This window comes from Hypanus sabinus, chromosome X2 (assembly GCF_030144855.1).
Source record: "Hypanus sabinus isolate sHypSab1 chromosome X2, sHypSab1.hap1, whole genome shotgun sequence".
Classification (NCBI taxonomy): Eukaryota; Metazoa; Chordata; class Chondrichthyes; order Myliobatiformes; family Dasyatidae; genus Hypanus; species Hypanus sabinus.
Genome location: NC_082739.1, coordinates 12,442,379 through 12,458,528, shown reverse-complemented (window position 1 = coordinate 12,458,528; position 16,150 = coordinate 12,442,379).

Here is a 16,150-nt window from a genome sequence, read left to right as displayed (position 1 = left end):
CCTCAAAAAGGCACCGTCCATTATTAAGGGCCCCGATCACCAAGGGTGTGCCCTCTTCTGATTGTTACTGTCAGGAAGGAGGTACAGGAAACTGAAGACTCAATGGTTCAGGAACAGCTTCTTCCCCTCTACCTTCCAATTTCTAAATGGCCATTGAATTCATGAACACTACCTCACTGCTTTTTTTTTATTTCTATTTTAGCACAAGTTACTTAATTTAACTGTTTCATATATATGTGAAACACTCTGGTTTCCTCAGTTGTGTAAGTCTAGGGAAGACAGTTTCCGGCCCCGCCAAACGTGTGAGATTGAGGTGTGAGCGTTTCCCTCCCACCCTGAACCCCCGGTTTGTGTGGATGCTGTGTCATTCACTGCCCTGTTACAAATTAATGCCACAAAATAACAGACAGTGCACTGCATACGATTAAAGGAATTATATTTATGAATCTTTACTAAAGGGCTGGTGAAGAATAACAAAAAGAAAAGGGCTCATTCTAATTAAACAGTCAAAAGTGCACAAGTTGGAGCTCATCTTGAACTTCTCTGTCACTCACACGCTGTGCCCTCGGTCAGCGTGAAAGCACACACCACCTCCCGAATGTCGCTTGCAATCCATCTCCAACAAAGGGTCTCCCACCGGATCGTGTGCTATGACCGGTTCTCCCCAGCGTCTTCTCTCTTCATCTCCTCTCGAACAAAAGCCCCCAAGACCAACTTTAGTGTCCCTCACCAAGAAAAACCTCCCGCTAATTGAATGGCACACATTCTACATCACCCCTCATCTTCAACAATGACCCTAACAGACTGAAAGCAGAACAAACAGCTCTTACAGAACTGCTAAATGAAATACCTACAGCATAGCAGTAAAAGGTGTGAACCAGGCACTACACACACGCACTCTTACTGTAATTCATGTTTTTTTCTATTATGTAATGTTGCTGCAAAGTCAAGAAATTTCACAACATATGCCAGTGATATTAAACGCGAGTCTGATACCTCAGATGGAGTGAGGTACAAATACAGAGAGGAATTCCAATGGATGGGTCAGTGATTTGAGAAAGGATTAAGTGACTGTACAGATAATTAATTGCTTTTACATCCAGCTTAGGATGATTTGAGGAACTCAAAGGAAGGTACAGGCTGCATAATATGAAACTAAATGGTGAAGCAGTTGCATCTGCAGGGCATGAAAAAAAAAGGTTTTGTGCCTGAGCTGGCCAAATTCGTTGAGGAGAAAGATCACAAAGTAGACTGTATTTAAAGCAGATGAGAAATGAGAGCTCAAAGCATGAGGTGAAACGGAATCTGGCACCATAGAAACAGGCTTGGAATTTCCTACTGATCGTTGGTAGTTTCCAGGGCTCCTGAAAGCCATCCGTCAGCTGATGCTAATGTGGAGGCTGCTTTTCTGGCCTCAAACACCACATCACCCCTCCAGCTTCTGGACCGAGGTATCATCACAACTTTTACATTCATTCCTCCACATCTGGGATGATACCTGGCCCAATGCTGGAAGTTAATTAAAAAAACACTCAGTGGCAACTTTGTTACATACTCCTGTACCTAATAAAGTGGCCACTGAGTGCATGTTTGTGATCTTCTGTTCCTGTAGCCCATCACTTCAAGGTTCGACATGTTGTGCGGTCAGAGATGCTCTTCTGCACACGGCTATTGTAATGTGTGCTTCCTTGAGTTACTGTCACCTTCCTGTCAGCTTGAACCAGTCTGGACATTCTCTGCTGACCCGTCTCATTAACAAGGTATTTTCGCCCTCGCTCCTCGCTGGATGTTTTTTGTTTTTCACACTGTTCTCTGTAAACTCTAGAGACTGTTGAGTATAAAAATCCCAGGAGGTCAGCAGTTTCTGAGATAATCAAACCACCCCATCTGGCACCAACAACATTTCATGGTCAAAGTCACTTATATCACATTTCTTCCCCATTCTGATGTTCGTTCTGAATAACAGCTGAACCTCTTAACCATGTCTGCATGCTTTTATGCATTGAGTTGCTGTCACATGATTGGCTGATTAGATATTTGCATTATTGAACAGGTGTACCTAATAAAGTGACCACCATGTACAAGTCTCTGCTAGCACGACGGAAGGACCTGCGGCTTAACACTGGTTAACCAGGAGGTATACAAGACTGTGGAGTCGCCACATTGTTAATTTCCAAGCACTGGAGGCAGAGGCACTACTTAAGTCTCTCACTAGGATCACTCTGCGAACTGACATCGGATCCAAGCAAAATACAGTGACATTGTCCACCTACAGGGAGGTTTTCACTTGGATCCCTCCACTGCCTGGCAGCATCACCCCTCTTATGCTCCCATCCTTCTTGATAGCTTTGGCAAAGGGTTCTATACAGCACACGAACAAGACAGGGGAGAGTGGACAGCAGGAAAGTGATTGGTTTCCCACCCATTGATTCAGACTGTAGAGCAGCTGGATCCAGTTCCTGATTCCCTCCCCAAAGCCCATTTTGGAGAGTACGTCCGTCACGTACGTGTGTCTTTCTCCTGGTACAAGGTGAGCAGGCAGGTGTCCACCCTCATGCCGAACATAGGCAATGGTGTCCCTCAGCAGCACGAGGCTGTCAAAGATCCCCCTTGCAGGTACAGCGTCACTTTGGTCTGGCTGGATCACCTGTCCCAGAACAGTCGGTGACAGCCTTGGACAGGATCTTGTAGTCCCCATTCAGGAGTGAAATGGAGCTTCAGTTGCTGATGTCATCCCTTTCCTCCTTCCGCCTGTAGATGAGTGCAATGCCGTCAACTAAAAGCAGAGCATTGTACTCTTCCAGTGCCACAGAGCTGAACACAACTCAGCTGGTAAGCAGTCACTTCCAGAAGTTTCATTTGAGTCAAAGGGATGGATGGAGCCAGTCAGTTCCTCCAGGGTCAGTGGTTGGCCCAGACTCCCCTGCTTACTGTCGTCTAACGCCCCTGAGATAGATGACAGGAAGTTCTGGGAGCCTTTCTGTCACATAGTTTGAGTTGGCATCATGAGCCAGGGTTGGCCGAATGAAGAGCGAGGCCATTCTCTTCAGCAACTGGCTCAGCCAGTCCAGTGTCCTCTTCACCTTATGTGAAGGTGCTGGGGATCTGGTTCAGAGGGGCTAAGGCATGTAACAAGAACTGGCTGGAGCAGACTGGGAAAGTAAAACAGAAATTAGGACTGCAGGAAGGGTGCTCTCTCTCAATAACTGGGAATAACCTGGTCATCAGGTGTGAGGTGCTCTCAGGGCTGCTGTACTTGGTGGTGTGGCCCAGCCCCCCACTCCTCCAGCTATCTTCAGGGTCATCTGGAGTGGGTCAGAGGGGCCACAATGCCAAAGTCCCTGGACAAGAGGGGCAAAAACATACCCAGTGTCACCCTCACCCTGATGACCATGTCTGTGTGTGGCTAGATCAGGTTGCATGTGGAACCTCAGGCACCATGGCTAGCACAATGCTATTATAGCTCAGGGTGTTGGAGGTCGGAGATCAATTCCGGCATCCTCTGCAAGAAGGTTTGTACGTTCCAACCGTGACTGCGCTAGTTTCCTCCGGGTGCTCTGGTTTCCTCCCAGCATCCAAAGATGTACCGGTTAGTACGTTAATTGGTCTTTGTAAATTGTCCCGTGATTAGGCCAGGGTTAAATCATTGGGTCAGAAGGGCCTGTTCTGTGTTGGATCTCTAAATAAAATAAATACGTGGGCACCAAGTACCACTACATTACTGTAGTATCTGTCCTTTGTGGAAAAGTTCTTCTGGACCAGCATCTTTGACCACATGTCCATCAGGCAGCGGTCCACATGGCATGTCCTGCAAACATACCATGAGAAGGAGTCGAGGAACACAGTGGGACCATTCCCTGAGCAGAACGCCTCATCACTAACAGGCACCAAGACCTTACCCAGCTGGCAGTGAGAGGGGCCCTCTTAGTCTGTTCCTTCTTTCATGCCCGGAGCTGTCCATAGGATGACTGTAGTGAGGAAGAGACAGTAGTTCACCTCTTTGGGGAGAGAGTGGGGCAATTAGGTTTCGTTAGATAGCTCTGCTCTCAGAGAACTATCGCAACTATTGGTTGGTGCGACTGTAACGAAACCCAATTTCCCTCGGGATCAATAAAGTATGTCTGTCTGTCAACACATTGCCCAAATGGCTGCTTTCTGTAATGAAAACTGCCGATGCTGAAAATCTGAAATAAAAACGAAGTTGCTACAAAAAAAAATAGCAAACAGCACAGTACCATTTTAAAACTTCATACAGCTCAGGTTTTAAACCTCAGTAGTGAGAAAATTCAGACATAAATTTTCTCTCACCTGGAATGAGGAAGACATGCCAAGTGTTCTCAAGGATGCTGTAATGTTGAACATCTTCAAGAAAAGAGACATAACTGATTGCGGTAGCTGCAGTCTGCCATTGAAAAAGCAATTGTTAAGATCCTCTGACCACCTCTTCCCTGTGGTCGAAGAACTGCTCCCCAAATCACAGACTGGACCCCATCTATCACGAGGCACAGTGGACATTAGATTCAGATTCATTTATCACATGTACATGAAACACAGAAGGAAATGCCTCATTTCTGTTAACAACCAACACAACTTAAGGATGAGCTGGGGCAGCCTCAAGCACCAACATATCAGGTCCACAAATCTCAGCAGAATAATACAAGCAGCAAAAACATCAAGGGCTTTGACCTTTGGGCATCTCCCCACAGACTTCAAATGTCAGTCCACTCTTCAAGAAGAGATGGAGGCAGAGGGAAGGAAACTAGAGGCCAGATAGCCTGACCTCAGTGGTTGGGAAGATGTCGGAGTCGATTGTTAAGGGTGAGGTTTCGGGGTACTTGGAGGCACATGACAAAATAGGCCATAGTCAGCATGGTTTCCTTAAAGGGAAATCCTGCCTGATGAATCTGTTGGAACTCTTTGAAGAAATAACAAGCAGGATAGACAAATCAGTGGATGTTGTGTACTTGGATTTTCAGAGGGTCCCTTTGACAAGGTGCTACACATGAGGCTCCTAAACAAGAGCCCAGGATATTAAAGGAAAGGTATTAGCACGGAGAGGGCATTGGCTGATTGGTAGGAGGCAAAGAGTGGGAATGAAGGGATCCTCTTATGATTGGCTGCCAGTGACTAGTGGTGTTCCACAGGGGTCTGTGTTGGGACCGCTTCTTTTTACGTTACACGTCAATGATTTGGATGATGGAATTGATGGTTTTGTTGCAAAGTTTGCAGATGATATGAAGATAGGTGGAGGGGCAGGTAGTTTTGAGGAAGCAGAGAGGCTACAGAAGGACAGACAGATTAGGAGAATGGGCAAAGAAGTGGCAGATGGAATACAGTGTCAGGATGTATATGGTCATGTACTTTGGTAGAAGAAATAAAAGCATAGACTATTTTTTTTTAAATGGGGAGAAAATTCAAAGATGAGGTACAAAGGGACTTAGGAGTCTTTGTGCAGGATTCCCTAAAGGTTAACTTGCAGGTTGAATTGGTGGTGAGGAAGGTAAATGCAATGTTAGCATTTATTGCAAGAGGACTAGAATATAAAAGCAAGGATGTAATGTTAATATTGTATAAGGCACTGTTGAGGCCTCACTTGGAGTATTGTGAGCAGTTTTTGGCTCCTTATCTAAGAAAGGATGTGCTGACATTGGAGAGGGTCCAGAAGAGGTTCATGAGAATGATTCCATGTTGAAAGTGTTACTACATGAGGAGCAATTGAAAGCTCTTGGCCTGTAGTTGCTGGAATTTAGAAGAACGAGGGGGGATTTCATTGAAACATATTGAACATTGAAAAACCTAGATAGAGTGGATGTGAAGAGAATATTTCCTTTGGTAGGGAGATCTAGGACCTCTAGGATCAGAGCAGAAGGACACTCATTTAGAACAGAGATGACGAGGAATTTCTTTAGTCGGAGGGTGGTGAATTTGTGACATTCGTTGCCACAAGCAGCTGTGGAGGCCTGGTCACTGGGTGCATTTTAGGCAGAGGTTGATAGGCTCTTGATTAGTCAGGGTGTGAAAGGTGAAGGGGAGAAAACAGGAGAATGGGATTGAGAAGGAAATGGATCAGCCATGATGAAATGGTGGAGCAGAAGTAGACTCAAATAGGCCAAATGTATTGAATTGAATTGACTACTTATTTCTTGCATCCTTCACATACATGAGGAGTAAAAATCTTTACGTTATGTCTCCATAATGTAAATGGCTTAATTCTACACCTATGTCTTATGGGACCTCTGACTCTCCCTCATCCCTGTCCCTAAATCCCAATCTAACCTCTAATTCCCTGTGTTGTCCTAAAACCATCACTCCATACCTAAACAAAACTACTATGCCTGAGCCACACCATCGATGGACAGCACAGCTTGGCGCCATTTTGATACGAGTACAGGCTGGAGTCAAGCAAGACTCTGTCATTGCTCCAACTGTTTTTTAACCTTTCTTATACCACACGTGCAAAGACTTACCACTGGAATCGAGCTAATCTTTCAAATTAATTGGGTAATTTGGTGCCAGGTTCAGACATTGAGCTTCAGTGGACAATACTTGCATCTGTGTATACTCCAGGTGAATGGCAATTCATTCACTAAAGGTTTCAGAGAGAGCACCCACAAAACAAAGGTCCTCCCTTGCAGCACAACACCACTTCTGGACAATGCAACTACATTGTAAGATCTTGGAAAAGTATGGACTGTTCTCCAAATGGTGAGAGCAATGGCAATTCACTCTCGCACAACACAGCTTTTGGATGTCTGAGGAAAGAGCTTGAAAATCAGGTCCCCAAAACTTGCTCAAGGCTCATGTTCAAATTAAGCTGCATTGATACCGTCCCTCGTGTACACATCTGAGACCTGGGCTACCTATGGCTAGGTTTAGTTTGCAGAAGTGAACCAATGTCAGCATCTTTTTCTGGGTCAATACCCTCCTTCATGAAGTTCTAAATGCTTTGTGTCAGCTTTGATGGCCAAACCAGCTTTTCCTTGTGCTTGACACCACATTTCAAACAAGGATTCTACTCAGAGAAGTAGTCTTGGTAATCTGTTGCCACAGCAAGAGATTACCGGTAAATGGTAGAAACTACTTCAAAGATATTCTCAATACCTCCTTGAACTAAATGTGGCTCAGTCACAGACACATCCAAATGGGGGAGCAGTACCTGGGATGCCACTGAGGGCCTGGAGTCTCTGTCAGAGCACTGGCACCTCAAATGGCAGTGGCAAAAGGGATCACATCACCTTCCTTACTACCCACCCACTTTCCCTCTCAGGGCCTCCCACCACCACTTGTGGCAGAGACTGCGTATCTCACATTAGCCACCTCAGAACCCACCAAGGTGGAGTGGACGCAGGTTGAGGAAGAGACCACTCCAGGACTGTAAAACATGTCTTTTAATACAGTACCTGATAGTAGTTAATGATAGATTAAAAATGAAAAGCAAACCTTTTGGAGTTTGAATCAAAGCAGAGGAAGGAGTGGGGAGAAGGTTGAACACATTCTGTACCTTCTGTTCTCCCACACCATCTGCCTGCTCTCATTCACAGCACAACCACTTAGTTCCGTTTTCACTCAGTACCTGCTATCACTTTGATAAGATAAACAGCAAAAACTGTTTCAAACTATCTGCTTTATCTCAAATTAAGGGAACTTTGAGGTCTTGATTTCTGGTTATAGAAACCAAAATAAGTTAGAGATACAGTGCACACCTTATACACTGTATGGTCAGGGTGGACGTAAATTATTCTGTACTCAAGAGAACACGCTGAATGTACTCAGGGAATGTGCAAATGAACAATGAAGATCGTAACACAGAGCCAAATTGCTTAACAAAAAGCTTATGTGACAATATCAATTAAAATTGGTCAGGAATAATATAATATTAAAATAGGAAGATGATACTTCAGTTATATTGTTAATGGTTGTAAGCCACTCTGGAACACTTTTGCAAAATTATTAAAGGTTCAAGGGCCAGGTGATGTATATGTGGGTGTAATATATTTAAAGCTTCATTACATTACTGTATTCAATAAGGCTTCACATTAGGAATATTTTAAGAATATCAAGGAAATGTATATTTTGAGGGTTGGTTAATGGAGAGATGTCAGGGAGATTTTCAATTGGCAGGCAGCATCAGGTGGAAAACTAATCTCTGATTTAGACAAAGCAGGCACTGAACATGGATACAGAAAGTCACTTCTAGCCCGGTTAGTTTTGCAAAGTCCTCCTCACAGAGTTAGGGACTGCGTGCAAATTGGAAGGAGCTGTCCCACAAATTAGTCAATTAGTGCCTGACTTGTCGGCACTCAGAGAATCATACCATCCAAACAACGTGCCAGGCTCCATCATAAACCATGTGAAAGGCTTATCCCACCAGTAGGCAGACCCAGAGGCGGAAGCATCATGGCTGCAGGCACACTCACACTCTGTCTATGCTTCTTGCTGCCTCAGTAAAGCAGCCAGCATAATAAAAGACCCCACCCAGTCCAGACTTCTCTCTTCTCTTCCCTCCACCCCCATTGGGCATAAACTACAAAAGCCTGAAAGCATGTACCATCAGGCTGAATGACAACTTCTATCCCACTGTTATCAGACTCTTGTATGATAAGACGGACTCGGCTTCACAATCTACCTCACTATGATCTTGCACTTTATCATTTAGCTGCACTGTACTCTTTCGATAGCTTTTGCACTTCATTCTGCATTGTTACTGTTTTACCTTATTCTAGCTCAATGCACTGTGTAATGATTTGATCTGCCTGAACAGTATGCAAGACAAGCTTTTCACTATCTCCTGGCACTTGTGACAATAATAAACCAATTCCAAAACCAAGGAGCAGCTCTTGGAAGATTCAGTGGTGTTCCAGGCAAACATCATCTTCATCCAGCAGCTGAAGAGTCAGTGCTCCTCCATGTTGTACAAGAGGCAAAGGAAGTAGAAAGAGCAGAAGTCAGTCTGGTTTGACACCACCAGTGCTGACTGTGTTGTCTGAGACCCGAAGGAGAGAACTGATCAACTGAGGTTGTGGAAGGCAGCGTGCAAACAAACATGAAGGTTCTAACCTCGTTCTAACCAACCTGCCTGTAGGAGATGCATCTGCCCATGATAGCAATGGTAAGTGTGACAAATGTGTGATCCTTGTTGAGACAAAGTTCTGACTTCATGTGATTAACACCCTCCATCAACCCAGGTTCAATGCCAAGAATGTCCAGAAATGAGATGCCAGCCTAGAGAAGCTGCAAGCTACAATGCAGGCTAAACAGAAGGCGATTTCCAGATCAGATCAAAAGCTCCACAACCTTGCCACATTGAGCTCTGAATGTTGATGCACAATTAAATAGTTAATGGGAGGAGGCAGTTCCAAGTGAATATAGTACTCATCCTCCATGATCACAGGGGAGGCACGTGACAGCCATGTTCAGCAGAAATGCCAAACAGATTATCCATCCTGACTCCCTGTTGAGATACAGAGGCCAGTCTTCAGCCAGTTTGCTTTTCTTCATGTGCTATCAGGCAATGGCTGAGAGCTCAGGATGCAGCAAGATGTCTGTGACTAGAAGATATTGCAGCTGGAATACTTAAAGGCAGCACACCAGAATAGTGACAATGTTGGCATCTGTCCAATACCCGGATACATTCCACATTCTGTTCCCAACAACCAGGTCTCCCACTACAAGGGGAATGGGATTTGGCTGGAGAGGATGCAGAGCAGATTCGCTGGAATGTTTCAACTGTGAGGAGAAACTGGAATGGATTATTTTGATTTCCTTGGAGTGGAGACAACTAAGGGAGCATGTGATTGAGGTGTACACAATCTTGAAGGGTATAAATATGGTAGTCAGTGGTAGCAGATATTTGTGATTATAATTTAGACTAAGGGTTGATTTAAAAGGGAAATGGGGATTTTTCCCCCACCCAGAAAATGGATGAAATCCAGATTGCACTGTTTAAGAAATATTTAGACGAAGGCTTGAAGCAACATGCATAGAAGGCTACAGATCAAATGGGAAGAATAAGGAAAGGTACTTGAAATGTTACCACAGACAATGCAGCCGAAGTTTCTAAGCTCTTCTATGACTCTAAATCAAATCAGGCCAATTGGCACCAGCAAAATGGTGATTGACAGTGCCTTTGAGTGGCAACTGTTCACCAATAAAATGTTCACTAAAGCCCAGTGAGAGCTTTGTAAGAACCATATTCCACTCTGGATCCAAGATACTGACTTCCAAACAAGGGTGGGAGTGATTGCCCTCGATATTGGACAGCAGTCAAGTGACTGAGACATCAAAGAGCCCTGGTAAAACTAAACTCAAGTATCAAGGAAAAACACTCCAATGGTTGGAGTCAAACTTTGCACAAAGGAAGGTGGTGGTGGTGACCAGAGTCAATCATCTCACTCTTAGGATATCACTGCAAGAATTCCTCAGAGCAGTGTCCGAGGCCCAACCACCTTCATCAGTTTCCTCCCTTCCATCATAAAGTGAGAATTGCTGATGTTCTTAGTTGATTGCATCATGTTTCAATCCATTCCCAGGCAAAGACTACTTGCAACTTGAGAATGTTCAACAGCTCCCCCTTGATATTGAATAGTATTAACACTGTCACATCTCCTGGGCGCTGGTGGTCACCATTGTTGGTTAGAAACTCAAATGGGACCAGCATAGTAAGGCTTTAAGAGTAGATTGGAAACTGGGTACTTTGTGGTTAAAGACTCACCTCTTGACACCCTATGGACTTTTCACAGCTACAAGTACCACTCAGTAATGTGTAGTTATACTAGCTACTTTCTTGTACAAGTGCAGTTCAAATAACTCAGCTCTGCTCTCTCCACCACCAGCACAAAATGGCTGCCATGTGTGACATCTTCAAATGCATTACAATCACCTCTGACAACAGCTCACAAACCCACAACTGAGAAACACAGGAGCAGCAGGTATATGGGAACACAACGGCCTATGTAATGATCCGGAAGTGAATCACCAGTCTTTTGTCGCCAGTGGATCTAAATGCTGGACCTCCCTTCAGTTTTTAAATTATATGTTTTATTTACTTTCTCATTGTTTTTGTGCGAGGGGAGGAAAATTTGGTGGGGGTCAATGTTCTTGTGGCATTTTGTGTGGTGGGGGGAGCAGTTTGGGAGTTGATGCTCTTGTTGCATTTTTGCCAGTTTTTTGTCTGGGGGGGTGGTGGATTTGGAAGCCGATGTTTTTATTGCATTTCGTGGGGTGGGAGGAGGTTGGGAGTTGATGATTGTGCCATTAATTTTTTTGTGCGGGAGGGATGGGTTTGCTGTTTCTGAACTGACTTCATGTTTTTCTGTTGTTTTGTGGCTATCTAGAGAAGAAGAATCTCAGAGTTGTATACTGCATACACACTTCGGTAATAAATTAACCTTTGATAACTAAGGGGTAAAACTGAAAAGTAGAATACTTATTAAAAAGGTGAAAGTTGAGAAATGTTGATATTCACAGTGACCTTGTGTGTGAAGTTAATTTGCAGATGCAGCAAGCAAATAAATGAATAGAATATGTGCAATTATAATTACAAAATCACTGCCAGATAGCACTTTCAAAATGAAGAATCTCTGCAATTGACAATTAACATCTTATTTCACTGGGAGACCACAATTATAGTCATGTGTATAATTTTAGACTTCTCATCTAATTAAAACACAAAAAAATCACAAAGTAAACTGCAGATGCTAACTAGCTTAAATAAAAACTGAACATATTGGAAAAACTCAGCAGGTCAGACATCTGTGGAAACAGAAATAGTGAATATTTCAGGAGCAGGTCCCTTCATCTGAACTGAGGAAGAGAGAGGTAGCTCTGAAGTTGGGAGAACACACCCCAGTCCTCATTGAAGATTCAGTAGTGGAAAGGTTCAGCCCCTTCAAGTTCCTGGGCATCAGGAGGATCTACCCTGGGTCCAACATCCTGAAGCAATTACAAAGAAGGCACAACAGTGGCTATAGGTGTTGAGATTTAGTGCATCACCAAAGACAGCAAATTTCTACATGCAGAGCATTCTGACTGGTTACATCACTGCATCATATCATGGCACCAACCTCAGAGGGTTGTAAACCTAGACGGCTCCATCATGGGCACAAGCCTCCCCACCACTGAGGATATCTTCAGAAGCCGGTACCTCAAGAACGCAACATCCATCCTTCATTAAGAGACATACCCTCTTCTCATTACTGTCATCAGTGAAAATGGAGATCAACACTCATCGTTTTAGGAACATCCGTTTCCCCTCTGAGATCAAATTGCTGACTGATCCATGAATCCACGAACACTATTCCTCATTTGCACCATTTTTTTGATTTTTATTGTAACAAATAAATTTGATCCACCTGCACTGTAATCTTGCCACAAAACAAAAAAGTTCATGGCATATGCCAGTGACAATAGAACAGATTCTGACATAGGCTGGGCTGAGAAAAGTTAGAATAAAGATATACCCCTCTGATAAGGTTATCCCAAAGACAAAATGTGGTCATTTAAGATCATGTCTTGCTAATAAGGTGATTGTGAGGTTGGCCCTGTACTAGAATAAACAAGATGAAAATTGAAAGAAAAACTGACTAGAAATAATGGCAGGCAGAAATGGCCAAATCTGAGTATCTGATGCTGAGTCCTGAATGGTGTCAAGTGCCTGGCTGGAAGATGAGGTGCTGATCTTCCATCTCACACTGAGTAAGTGTTGCAACAGTGCAGAGATTACAAATTGAGGTCAGAGTGGGTGTGGGGTGGTGAATTAAAGTGGCACGCAATTAGAAGCTCAGGGAATGTGGGTGCTCTGAAAAGACATCACCAATCTGCATTTGGTTTCTCCAAAGTATTGGAGGCCACACTGAACACTGAATGCGGTAAATCTGATTGAAAGAAGTGCAGGTGAATGCTTCACCTGGATAAAATAAACTTAAGAGGGAACAGAAACAGAGTTACTAGATTCATGAGATAGAGGATTGTCCTAGGAAGGAGAGATTGAGCCTAGGAATCATACATTCCCTAAAATGTGTGCTGGGAATGTGCTTCCTTAGTTACAGAAATGAAAATGCTAATTTCTGGTCATTCTTTACCTCACAGGTCCACTGGATGGTCTGTTATTTAAATATATTCAAGCTAGAATGTAATAGGCATTGCAGTACTAGGAAAGTAATTCAAAGACTATGACCACTCTCATTGGTGAGACTGCATTGTGAATATTGTGGGCAGCTCTGGGTCCCTTATCTTAGAAAAGATGTGCTGGCACTGGAGAGGGTTCAAAGGAAGTTCATGAGAATAATTCCAGGAATGAAAGGGTTAACATACGAGGAGCACGTGATCGCTCTGGTCCCGTACCCGCTGGAGTTTAGAAAGAAGGGTGTATCCCAATGAAACCTATAGAATATTGAAAGGCCTGGAGTGGATGTTTCCTATAGTAGGTGAGTCTTAGAGCAGAGGGCACAGCCTCAGAAAAGAGGGATACCCATTAAGAACAGAGATGACAAGGAATGTCTTTAGCCAGTGGGTGGTGAATCTGTGGAACGTATTGCCACAGATGGCTGTGGAGGCCAAGTCATTGGGTATATTTAAAGCAGAGGTTGGTAGGTTCTTGATTAATCACAGCATCAAAGGTTATTGGGGAGAAGGCTGAAGAACGGGGTTGAAAGGGATAATAAATTGACCATGATGGAATGGTGGAGCAGATCCGATGGCCGAGCAGCCTAAATCTGCTTCTAAGTCTTATGGTCTTGTAGTATTTAAGAGTTGAATTGATCTTGATATAACTGAATATCAGATGGGTTCCACACAAATCTCTGCCAAAAAAGGTCAAGTGCAACACTAATATATGAACATCATTACTTTGGATTGGAGAGCATGTCTTATGGGGAAAGGTTAAGCGAGCTAGTTCCTTTCTCATTGGAGCGAAGGAGGATGACAGGAGACTTGATACAGCTGTACAGGACGATAAGAGGTATAGATCATGTGGATAGCCAGAGACAATTTCCTATTACCAGGGTTCATAATGTAAGGCGATTGGAGGTAAGTATGGGGGTGGGGGAAGAGGGGGATGTCAGAGGTAGATTTTTAAAATTATTTTTTTTTAAACACACAGAATGGTGGGTGCATGGAACATGCTACCAAGGGTGAAGGTAAAGGTAGATATATTAGATCAGCACTTGGATGATAGAAAAATGGAGAAATACGTGGGAAGGAAGGGCTAGGTTGATTTTAAGAGTAGATTAAAAGGTCTGCAGAATACTGTGGGTCAAAGGGCCTGTAGTATCCTGTAATGTTCTATGTAGAGGACACCCTCCAAGAAGCACACTGTCTTGCTAGACTTTGAGTCTAAATCCTGGTATTCATCAAATCATGCAGTATGTTTTAATGAGCACTAGGATTAAAACTTCACCTGTGGTTCAAAATTTATTTTATTTATTTAGAAATACAGCATGATAAACAGGCCCTCTCGGCCCAACCAACCCATGCTGCCCAATTAACCTACTAACCCATACATCTGGAAACCCACGCAGTCACGGGGAGAATGTACAATCTCCTTACAGACAGTGGCGGGAATTGAACCCCAGTCGCTGGCGCTGTATAGTGATGCACCCACCACTGCGCTACCATGCTGCCCACGTTGGCTCTCCATCCATTTCTCAAGGGTATCTAGTGATGGGCAATGAATCTTGTGCTAGCCAACAAAATCACATCTCATAAATTAGCCAAAGAAAAGTAAATTTATTTGATCTCTTAGACATGTTCAGGAAGTGATCAACTCAGAATGACAATCTCTAATTGAAACTTGAAATGAGTATTAAATTCCTTATCTCATTCCAGTCAGGAAGTGCAGCTAAGTTATCCATACCCTCAAGTAACGTTTTCTATTCACCACCCCAGCATCAATGACCAAACCAGGAACAGCTAGAAACACTCAGTAGATCAGGTAGCATCTGTGAAGAGAGAGGAATCTTCAATCAAAAATCATCTGCCTGACACAATCACTTTTTTCTCCATCCACAGATGTGGCCTAACCTGGTGAGTGGCTCAAACATCTTGCTTTAGAGTTCTGGCAGTATTTTCTTTAGGCTGAAGCATTTTCTTGATGATAAGTGCAATAAGAGTTTAAAAAATCTCGGCTCGCAGGGATGGAAAAAAAATGCATACGTTCCCCACGCTCTGCACACCACAATGATTCATACTGTGTTCTGTGGGTAGAAGCTGACAGCAATTACTCATTTCCCAGCACAGTTAATGTCAGTGGTAGAAACAATAATGGAATGCATACTCAAATATAATCAAAAAACATAATCTATAAATGATTGAGTAATTAAGACTTCAAAAGATAAGGTCACACTTCGCCAATTTTATGGTAAGAAAATAGAAGCCTTTAATAACTTACCACAAAATAGGCTATATGCACAAGATCAAAACCTTTATGATCAAGGAACAAGTATTATGCCAAGTAAATACATTACAATACAGAAAACAGAGCAGGAGTTAACTATAATTACTTTGACTGGTAATGGTTCTTAGCGATGTCCCACTAATTTGTGCTTGGACAATGGTGACCTGTTTCCAAGGGAAAGGGAATCAAAAACTATAAGCCATAGGTTGAAGCTGAGGGGGGAAAGATTTAAAAAGAACGAATGGGGCAAGATCTTCATACAGAGGGCAGGGCATATCTACAATGTACAAAGGAAATGGTTGAGGGCAGGTACAACAACATTTGAAAGACATTTGGACAGAGATTGCAAAGTTTAGAGGTCAAACTTGAGTAAATGTGACTGGTTTAGGTGGGCATTGTGGTTGGCATGGATGAGTTAGGCTGAAGGGCCTGTGGAGAGGGTGGGGGAGGTATGGTTAATATAGGAGAAATAAACTCAAGGAACCATGAACAATGGGTGTGCAAAATGCAAATTAATTTCAATAAAGTTCAAATCTAAATTGGATAATGGAGTAGGGTCCACAATGCTTGGAAGATTCTTGAATTGAGTGGAAGAACAGTAACACGAAAATAAGAATCATTAAAGCACATCACTTGAATTATAAAGCAGAGGTCACATTAAATTTGGGGAAGACTGCACAAAGTGGAGTGAATTGTTTCTGGTACGGGAAACAATTAAATAAAAACATTTTAGGATGACACCAGAACTTAGATGCCTTG